The sequence below is a fragment of the Nannospalax galili genome, unplaced genomic scaffold, assembly GCF_000622305.1.
Source record: "Nannospalax galili isolate Female #2095 unplaced genomic scaffold, S.galili_v1.0 scaffold7, whole genome shotgun sequence".
Classification (NCBI taxonomy): Eukaryota; Metazoa; Chordata; class Mammalia; order Rodentia; family Spalacidae; genus Nannospalax; species Nannospalax galili.
In genome coordinates, this window is record NW_008359081.1 from 4,956,983 (window position 1) to 4,968,591 (window position 11,609).

An 11,609-nucleotide genomic window follows, 5' to 3' on the forward strand; every position below is an offset into this window, starting at 1 on the left:
AGGAGATCCAGTTTATTGTAGAAGGGCACAAGCTTATATAGGCGTGGGGGTCCAATCAAGAAGTTGCAATTCAGATCATTGGCCAGGCTGTGTCCTATCATGACATCCTGAGCCAGACACCTCATTAGTCTAATGGGTTTCAGGTTACTTAGGCTCTAGTTTCCTTATGGTGCATGGGTTCCTGGGAATCACGTGACCCAGGCTGTCTAAGTGTTGCAATTTGGGATCTCAAGGGTGGTGATTAGGGAGTAAAGTAGTGAGCTCTAGGCATCAGTCTCATGATCTGCCAATCAGAGCAAATGTCGCAAGGCATTTCTTGTGGCTCCAGCAGTCTGGCCTTTGCCTAGGGCCTGCTGTATGGCTATCAATAAGACTTTCACCCTAGGCTCAAGCCTGTCTCCCATACCTTGATGCCTCAGGATGTTGAATAATTTTTAGAGTGTATCTTACTAATTTGAATTTTTTTTCTTTTGAGAAGTTAGTTTAGTTCTATAGCCTATTTTAAAATTGGGTTGTTTATTTCCTTAATGTTTAGTTGTTTGAGTTCTTTGTATACTGCAGACATTAATCCTCTGTGGATGAATTGCTGGCAAAGATTTTTTTTACAGTCTCTAAGTTGCCTATTGATTTGCTTCAGTTTCCTATACTCTACAGAAGCAAACAGATCCTGTTTGTTGGTCTTAACTTCCTTTGCAATAGGAGTCTTATTCAGAAATCCTTACCAGTGTCTGTAAGTTGAAGTGCACTCCTTACTTTTTCCTCTAGCAGTCTCAGAGGACCAGGAGCCCGTATACACTATTTGTAGGAGTGTAAACTACTAGAGCCACCTTGGAATCAGTTTGAAGGTTTCTCAAAAACTAGAAATAGAACTGCAGTCTGAACTACTCCTGGGATTATGCCCAATAAATTTTAAATCCTACTGCAGGGACACTTGAAAATCCAGTGTTCACTTTTACTTTATTCACAGTAGCTAAGAATCGGAATCATCTTAGGTGTCCATCAACAGATGAATGAATAAGAAAATATGTGGTACAGATACACAATTGAATCATACTCAAATGTAAAGAAAAAAGAAATGTGTACATAAGTGGATAGAACTGGAAAGAATTATACTGAGCAAGGTAACTCAAGCACAGAAAGACGAAGGTCATATGTTCTCTATCCAATGGATCCTAGCTTCAAATCTTTGGTTTTGTGTGTTGAACTATTTTGGAGCACAATTAGGATCCAGGAAGCTAGAAAAAGCCTTTCTTTTGGGGAGGAGGACTTGCTAATAAAGAGTTATATATTATAGGATAAATGAAAGGAGTAGTGTGGAATAGTGGAAGCAGAAAGGCTTAAGCAAGGAGGGTTAATACAGTGTTGGGAAAATCACGGTGTAAAGGAGATGGCAAAGGTAAAAGAAGGGGATTCAAAAGGGTATATTGAAGCTTACTATCTCACCACCAAACTTTTACAAAAGTGGAAGGAAAGTAGAAGACACAACACACAGGAAATGAATAAGGGCAAAATGCTGAGAGTTAAAGGATTAAGCAGTAATGGGACAGGAGAAATAGGGAGTGGAGGGGATATTAGGTGACTTAAATAAGGCTAAGATTATAGGAAAAAGCCTTTTGGAATCCCAATAGTTAGGAAACTAATTTCAAACTACAACTTAAAAAGAAGTTCAAAAGGAATAACTGTGTGGGTGAACAATGTTGTGCCCAGAAGAAATGAGTAATTAAATAAAAAATTCAATACAAGACATGTGACAGCTCCCTATGAGTTATTGGTCTCCAAAACAATACAAGTTAAGTCCGTTCCCCTTAGTGACCCAACAAAACTACATAGTAAGATGATATTTCTAAAAATATCATGTGTTTTGGCTACAAGACATAGATAAATCAATCTCAAACCAAGCAGGAAACACCCTCCCTACTGGATGGATTTCTTGGAGTCAAAACATGCTATGCAGGCATCTGGGAGAGAAAAGAGATTCATGGTCTTACTAGTGCTACAGATCAAAGGTCTTATGCAGTACCAGACCTTTTGTGCTGTAATAGACCTTCTAGGCAAGGTATGACTACTGGTGCTATAGTATCACCACTGTTATGGGATAACTAACTCTGATTATTAGATTTGAGGCCTGTTCCACAGGAAGGAAATTTGTTCCTGGTAGTGTAATCTTGGTCTAAAGCCCACAGCTGCAGAGGTCATTGGCCCTAAGGCAGAACATTCTATATTGTATTTTGCTAAATAATCAAGCTGTCAAATTGCTTTCTAAATATTTATGGTTATACTCATAAACTTGGGTTGCTCTCAGGCTTAGTCAGAGAATCATCTTTTTATAGTAGACAGCTGTTAGTGGAGAGATGCATAACAAGTCAAAGTGCCGAGAATAAGAGACTGAGTGCTCAGCTCTAATTTGGACAACTATATGAATACCACCCCCTACGACCACCATTAAAGCTCAAGGAACATTGTAGAAGAGAAGGTAAAAACGATGTAAGAGGTAGAGGACAGGGAAGAGTTCTTTGAAATGTTGCCGTATAGATAAGACATGGTTAACACAATTGTTGTCTCACACTGTGGTAAAGTGCACACGACTTGTAGAAGTTGAAGCCAGTCCAACTTCAGCAGAGACATGATAGGTGCTTTCCAGGCTTACCGCTTACTGAGGAGTTATGGACAGTGGATAGTTGTTAGTGGGCAGAGAATCACACTTGAGGATGTGGCCACTGTAGCCTTTCCATGCTCCAGAGAATTGTCACATCCCCCTGCACACACAAATGACATTAAGTGGACACATTGGGGCTGGAGAGTTGGCTCAGTGGTTAAAAGCATTGGCTGCTCTTGCAGAGGACCCAGGTTCAATTCTCAGCACACACATGGAAGCTAAGACCATTTGTAACTCCAGTTCCAGGGGACTTCAACACCCTTTTCTAACCTTCGCAAGCATTGCACGACGAGGGTGCACTTACATACATGCAGGCAATGCACTCGTATACTTTGTTCAAAATACTTGTGATAGGCTGGAGAGATGGCTCAGCCTTTAAGAGCACTTACTGTTCTTGCAGAGGACCCAGGTTTGGTTCCTAGAACCCTGATGACATTTAAGAATTGTCCCTAGGTCAAGTTCCAGGAGATATGATACAGACTTCTGGCCTCTGTAAGCGCTGCATACATACAATAAACTTACATGCATGCAGTCAAAACACTCATACACATAAAATAATAATAAATATATCTTTAATAAATGTCGGTGGTAATTGTGACCAAATATTTTACAGGGTAGCTATGTAAATTATATCAGAACCACAACAGAGTATAAAAATATTATTCTAAATATTGTGTTATAGAAAAACAGAAAATTTTAGTAATAATCTGATGTATAGACTTTCAGGATATCTTTCATATTTTCCTATGATGATCCAAAGCTTGACGTTCATCTTCAATTTGAGTATGCTTTGTTGTTGGGAAACATATTCTATTTAGTTTGCATTTTTATTATCAGATATATATTCTTCATTTTGGAGGCATTCAAATAGTCATTGAAGAAAAATAAGCAATAGCCTATGAAAATTATCCTGGTCAACTCATGCTTCACACATAGACTAGCATAAATTATAGCAGAGCACAACAATCTACTAAATGCTTTATAAATTTAAAAAATGAGAAAAGAAAATATAATAACAAAAAACTTGTTAGAATGAAGCTTTCTTTGTAATATGTGTTATACTAACAAAAAGAAATCTCAAGGGTCTAGAGTGTAGGTCAGTCAATAAAGTGTTTGTTTTCCATAAACAAGAACCTGAGTTTAATTCCTAGAACTACATAAAAATGCCCAGCACTGTGGCATGTGCTGTATACATTTAAATTCCACTGCCCAGGAGGCAGAAATGAGAAAATCCCTGGGGCTTGATGACCCATCCAATGAGACTTCCAATGGTTCAAAGGAGGTAGATGGCATTCCTGAGGATGACACTTGGGGATGTATTTTTTTCTACATACACACACATATGCTCAACCTCACACAAAATCACACACGCAAATGAACACACACACTTTGAGAAGTTCCAATATATTAGATATCACTATTACTAAATCATAATAAATATCAGAAAAACAGTTTCCATTATTTTATTGTGTCCTAAACTCAAATTATGATTTTATAACAATTATAAAAAATGTGAATGCTTACAATATAACCTATTAAATTTTGTAGTTAAAAGGGATGATTATTTTCCTTTTTTCTTTTTTTAAAATATTTTACTTATTATTTTTTATGTGTATGCATATATTACATGCATGTATTACCTGCATGTAGGTAAGTGCACCCATGTGATGTAATGTCTGTGGAGGACAGAAGGGTTGTCGGATCCCTTGGAACTGGAGTTATAGACAGTTGTTAGCTGCCATGTGGGTGCTGGGATTCAAACCCAGGTCTTTCGTAAGAATAGTCAGTATTCTTAACCACTGAGCCATCTCTTCAGCCAGAGGAATGATTATTTTCTTAGGGCAAATGCAACCCTCATAAAGCCTCTAAGAGTTTTTGACAACAAAGTAAATATAGATGCTATTTAATACCAACCCTTACAGGAAATTGAAAATTTTTAATGATAATTTTATTTATTTTTTGAGATTTCATAAATGCATACAATGTACTTTGATTATATCTGCTCCATACTCTTCTACCCCTCTAACTCTTCCTGAACCCTCCCAACTTCATGTCCTTTCTTTTATACGCCACACCTGTTTCTTTAGCAAGGCCAGCATTATGTTTAAGTACATTTGATTGCTGTAAGAGGCACTTTGTGCTTTAAAATACAGTATAAGATGTAGCTACTTAACCTTAAAAGTAAACAGCTCACATGATTTAAGGTCATATCTATCCAAGTAACAGATCCCATATTTTTGCTTGCATGGAAAATATTCTACAGTGTAAAGGTGTCAAGACAGTTCGAATAATTTAGATTCTTCTAACTCAGAAAAACTTGAGTATACCACAGCCTATTTCTTTCTCAATATTATTTCATAAAATTGGCTATATAACCAATTTAAATATAAAGGTTGTTTTTTAATTTTTACCGTAGAAAGATCTTTTGCCTGTACTTATAAGACGCTAAGTAAAAATCTTTTACAGTTTGTAATAAAATTGTTTTCAGCATGTACCATCCTTTATTAGCATAGTATATTTATGCCTCAATGTTTACACACACACACACACACAAACACGTGTGTGTGTGTATGCACTCATGCACGCGCACATGCGCACACACGTGCCTCCATGGTTAGTCTTGTTTTCTTTGCGGATACCTTGTCTCCACGTGCCTGGAATTACAGGCAAGCAGCCATACCCAACAGTCATTAATGAAGATTGAAATTCATTCTCACACTTCCACATTTAAGCCCTGAACCATCTGCCTACCCCTTAGACTGGTGCTTCTTAAATTTCGGTTTATATGCAAATCAGTTGCAGATATTGAGTAGAATTCAACCTTCCTTTCATAGGTCTGAGTAGATACCAAAGATTCTGACTAACTATCGACTTTCTGAAGATGCTTTCAGATGGTAATAGTTCAAAGGACACACTTGGAGTAGAGAAACTATGATTAAAAGGTTGTTTATACATTGAAAAGCAGGGATAGCAAAGGAAAACTACATGACAGCTGTTGAAAATATTTTTATCTGACATGTACAGACATTAACCCAGTGATTACTGTTCTCTAGGCAGCTGATGGTTTTAATCTTATTCTTAATCATTTGATTATTAGAAATAGACACAAAGAAGGAGGACGAGAGATGCCTTAGCATCTAAGAGCACTGGCTGCTTTTGCAAAGGACCCAGAGTTTGGATGGCTGACAACAGTCCATAATTCCAATACCAAGGGATACTATGCCTTTTTCTGTCCTCTGTGTGCATTGCACAACATGGGTACACTTAAATACATGCAGCCAAAACACTCATACACAAATAATAAAAAAGTAGACAAATAAAAATTTCTTAAAAAGAAATAAATATAAAGAGGGAGTACCTTGTTTGAAAGTTATAGACTAAGATGGAAAACAAAGTTCAATGAGTGAAGGTACAAACCCTGTTTCAGAAAAACACCTAAAAAATACGTAAGGGTACTAATCAGAAAAACCTAGAAACTAAGATTTATTTCTTTTATTTAAAAAGGAAGTCAAACGGTGTTTGCAAAGGCTGGCTTTATATCAATGAGAGTCAGGTAGAGGAGCACACAGTACTAGTGAGTTCCTCTGCAGCAGAGACAAAAGACAAACTGGAAGCCACAAAGTCAAGTTCAGCTAGAGTAAATAAAATTCTGGATAACTCAGATATTTTACTAGTAATTAGCTCTTTAAAATTGGGGTTTGATTAAAAAATACTACAAAACAACAGCTCATGAAAGGGAAAAGGGAAAATATTTCCTGGTTAAGATAGTTAAAAGTAGAAGTTAAATCATCTTTATGATTCTGTGGGTATTCTCTATTGCAGAACCGAATTCCCTGGACATCTTTTCTCTTATAAATTAAAAAAAAACATGTATAAACGTTTTGCCTGCATGTATGTAAATGTACCACATGTGTATAATGTCCTCAGAGGCCAGAAGAGGGCATCTGATCCCCTGGAACTGGCGTTAGGAACAGTTGTTAGCCACCATATGGGTTCTGGGAAATGAACCCAAGTCCTCTTCAGATGCAGCCAGTGTTCTAAACCACTGAGACATCTCTCCAGTCACTGGATGAGTTTTCTCAAATAATTATTATTATTATGCCTCTTAAATTAACAAATTTTACTACAAATAATGTGATTTTGTTATTGTTCTATGAAAGACACAAAATTTTAGATAATGTGTTAAATCTTAAGATTATCAACTGAATTGACAGGAATCACCATGATGTTTTACCAATAAAACATGAATTTCTAAGGCATAACTCATCAGTTTGTGGTGTTGCTTCTTTGGGTCATAGGTGGACGTAGTGTAGGTAGCATTTGAAGTTGTCTCAACGACAGGGCAATGGAGCTGGACTATTTCTATTTCTGCAACCAGAAGAAAAGCCACCAGTGGTTAAGGATTGTGTTGTTGTAGAGTCCCAAACTAGCAAGCACTTTTGTGGCTCTCAAAGTGAAGTTTTCAAATAAATATAGGCATGGTGGTAGGGCATGAGAGCTCGCTGGGAAGTCATATGCACACAGACAATGAAGGAAATCACCATAGCTTATGAACAGAGAATCAGTAAGATCATCTATATTTGAAAATTGCAAAAATCTCAACTATAAAAGAAATGATGAATTACAAATATGATATTCATATAGCCTTACTGTATCAAAAAATGAGTAACTGTTACATACTGTTAAGTGGTACGAAATTAAACTTCATTCATAAAATCTTAATATTTTCTACTTCTTAAGACAATGATTATTTGATCATCTGTGGTTGATTATTTTAAATAGCCTACACCATACTTCTAAATAAAAACCAAGAAATGTCTCTGGTCTCTTGTGCATAATTTTTCCATCTTCATCATTCTTTTTAAAATACTGAATTTTATTGTCATTTTGAAGAAAACACATCACATGCCTTCAATGTTAGAATATATTATACATTTTTTAACTTCTCATTTTGAGACTCTTGTTTGTAAGGCCTCTTAAAAATATTCCCTGTTATTTTCTACTGTATCCAAATAGACTGGTCCTCTCATGACTGATTTCAAACAAAAAGCACACAAGGGTAATTCAGTTAGGTTAATGCTACATATACTGTCTGGAATACTTGAAGCAGGTGGACTTGAGGGTGTCCTGAGAGAGCTTGGGAATTAGTTAAATGAACTACCATCAAGATTTCTCCACTATCTGTCATCTCTGCTTTTCTACAAGTGTGCAATTACCCTCTCAAAATAATATCCTCCGTGAAGTGGGTTGGCCCTTCATTCTCTTTGGAGTTTACATTCTCTTTAATGTTTTGACTGGTATGGATAATATTTGGCTTCATACATTCACAGTACCAGCTAATCAGGAAAAAAACTTGACATGATCCATCTTGGGTCTGTCGTCTACTGTTCACATCATACACATTGCAGACACACATGTACCCGAGTGCAAAAGTGAAGGTCAGAGGACAAATTTCCTGGAACCATTTCTTTTTCCACCTTGTTTTTGAAGCAGGGTATTTCTATTATTTTGATCTGAGCTTTATATGTGAGCTTTGGGTTGATTCTCCTGTCTCTGCCTCTCATTTCAGCCTAAAAGTGCTTGGTCTGGGATTAGAAATGGAAATGAAAGGCACCACATCCTGGGCTTCAGGGATTGAAATAAGACTGTAACAGTTGCATGGCAAGTGCTTTTACCTTCTGAGCCATTCTTCCAGCACTCAGCCTTACATTTCTTTTCTTGTGATTCTCACTTAACTTACTAAATCCGTAAGTTATATCACATGCAATATTACTTAGAATCTTCTATGACCAGTTTCTAGTATGCTTCACAGTTTACAATTTTCTATTGTTCCCATTTTTGGTCTTAAAGTGGAAGAACACACACATCAGAAAAGAATCCATTTCTAAATATTATAGTGAATATATTTTTCTGTCTGTATCTATCATCTTTTGATAAAGTGTCGACCCAAATTCAAGTGAAAGTCTACTTTTCATGATATTAACCAAGATGAAAAGCCAAGAGACAGAAGGAATGAATGACCCAGAGATATTTCTAAGCTTTGAGAAGATCAACATGTGATGGTTAATATTATCTATATGACAGTGTCCAGAATCACCTAGGAGAGAACCCTTATACATGGTTTTGAGGGATTGTCTAAATTAAGCTAGCTTCTGGTGTTGTCTGTAAGGAAGTTTTCTAAATTGAATAATTTAGGTGGGAAGACCCACCCTAAATTTTGCAGCTCCACTGCATGGGTAGTGGTCTGGCACCGAATAAAAAGAGTGAGCTGACTGCAAGCATTTCCCACTCTGTTTCCTGACATGCACAATGTGATCAGCTGCCTCAAGAATTTGACATCATGATTTGTGTGCCATGATGGATTTATCTGGGAACTAGAAGCCATATCATTCTTTTCTCCCTTAATTCCTTTTTCAGGGTATGTTATTACAGCAATGAGACAAGTAATGTATATAGTCATACCTGTTTTTTAGACTTTCTTGAGACGACTTTTTTATATTTTCTAGTGGTAATTTTATCTTTGACTTCTTGTGCTTTCAACTAAAATAATTCTATCTGAAATAAAAAATTGGTTCTACTGATACACTTAAACAGTATCATTTGTAAAGTAATTCATGAATTGAATTAATGAAACACTAAAGAATCCACATTTCTAGAAAACATGAACTCACAACAAAGTGCTAAAATTTAAATGCTACACAAAAGTTTTGAGTTCATAAACAATTCATTGAAATACAGGACAAAATGCCTCAGAATGAAAATAACTTTCTTCTAGGTGCGTGCAACCTTTTGACTTTGTGAAATATTGTCATCTACAGAGTTTATGCTGGATAAGTGCACAATTCATCGACAAAAAAAAATCTCAAAGATCTCATAATGTTTTAAGTAAGCTTACACTTTTCTGTTGGGTTGTATTCACAGCTATCCTATGGTACAGGCAGCCCACAAGCTGTGGGTTGGTCACAACTTTAAGGGCAAATTTTTATGAAAAACATTTGAAACTGAAGATGTGGAGAGAAGCATGCAGCACAATTTTTACATACGTTTGCTTTTTGTTGGGTTGTTAGAAATTATTCTATTTAGTATGCTTAGGGTGGCAATGTTCTCTGAGAGCTCCATTTTGTACAGGTCAATTTATCTAAAGTTATCATAGAACTTAACTAGTATGGGGCAGGGGAGATGGCTCAGCAGTTAAGAGCACTGACTGCTTTTGTAGAGGACCCGGGTTCGATTCCCAGCACCTACACGGGGCTATGAACTGTCTATAACTCCAGTTCCAGGGGAATCCAAATCCCTCTTCTGACTTCCGTGAAATTGCATGACACGGGTGGACTCACATACACACAGGCAATACACTCATATACCTAAAGTAAAAGTGATAAATAAAATTTAAAAAGAACTGAACTAGTACAAAGCACCATAACTTAACTACTTGGGTAATCACTGTGGAACATTGTTGTGCCTATTCTAATCAATTATTCAATGACATTCACATCATTTTCCTCGACTGCAATCAGTTAAAATACAAAGTCTGCCAAGTAGAGCACTCAAGAAGATGAACAACACTACATTTTCTTATACAGTCCCAAAATAATGTTGGCGCAATCTCATTAGGTCTTACACTTTCCTTTTAAGAAATTTCAGCTTCAAGTTTTCATAGCCATTGCTTCTTTGAAGCTTCATGGAGAGGAGTGTTGCAATACATTACAATGGGGAAGCCTAAGAAGGATAAATGGATTGAGTTCAACTGCCAGTTTAATCACTCTGAGAAAATGGCTTTCACCTGTAACAGGAATAGATGACGCTGGCAAAAAGTTATTTCTGAATAATTCAGTCTAAAGAGTTTAGGCCAAGACAACCAAGGGGTAAACTTTTATATTTGACAATTAAAAATTCTCAATTTCATATTAAAAAATCATGGTTATTTCTTAAAAATCTTCCATGCTGCCTTTTCACATGTCAAATTTTCTTTACCATTAGAGTGATAATAACAAAGTCTTCATAATGTTTGAAGTAGGTATAAAGCTAGCTACTGCTTCCATAATATTTTAGAATGAAGAGATATGCAATTTCTCCTTAGGACACACTGACTTACATGTACTACTGAGGTCCATCAGTATCCTCTGTAAATTTTGTGAAATTTCTTAAGTTCTCTAGCGAGAGAGAGAGACAGAGAGTGACAGATAGAGACAGAGAGAGACAAGGACACAGAGAGAGACAGAGACACAAAGAGAGGCAGAGACACAGAGAGACAGAGACAGAGACAGAGATTTTTAGACCACTCCTAAAACAAGGCTGATAAGAAGGATTCTGAGTTATGATGGTTATAGTTTTATGTATTTACATTTTCTTAAAGAATCCAAAGATCAACATAAGCTACGTATAACACTTGAAGTTAGGAATAATGTTAACAATAACGTTAATATTAATGAAACTAATCATTAATAACTTAATAAGTCCTTTTCTTCTACTATATTGTATCACTTCTTTTATCATTACTAGATTCTAAGCACTTACAAATATTTAACATACTTATTTTTCATACCATTTTAAGTGATATGGTACTGGATAGCTTACTACTACTTTATAGATAAAGTAGCAGAGATACAATATTTAAACATCTTTCCTAGGATTACACATTTAGAAAGTATATTGGAAATTTCAGACCTTAGAGTTTGTCCTTGGATCTCATACAATTTACTCAAATATCTTACCTCACAAATTTCCAAACATTTCCAAATATGTGTATTTTTAAGGCACAAATTATTTATTTGTTTAATGAAGTAGGATAACAAAGTACTTAAAAGTGTGGTCTTTTTTGTCAGACATACAATCCTGTTTTTCTAACTGAGTGACGCTTAGCAACTTCTTTGAGATTGACTTTAAGAATTACTAATTCTCTATAAAATTTAAACACAAACACATCTATTAGAGAAGGCAAAATAAGAATATA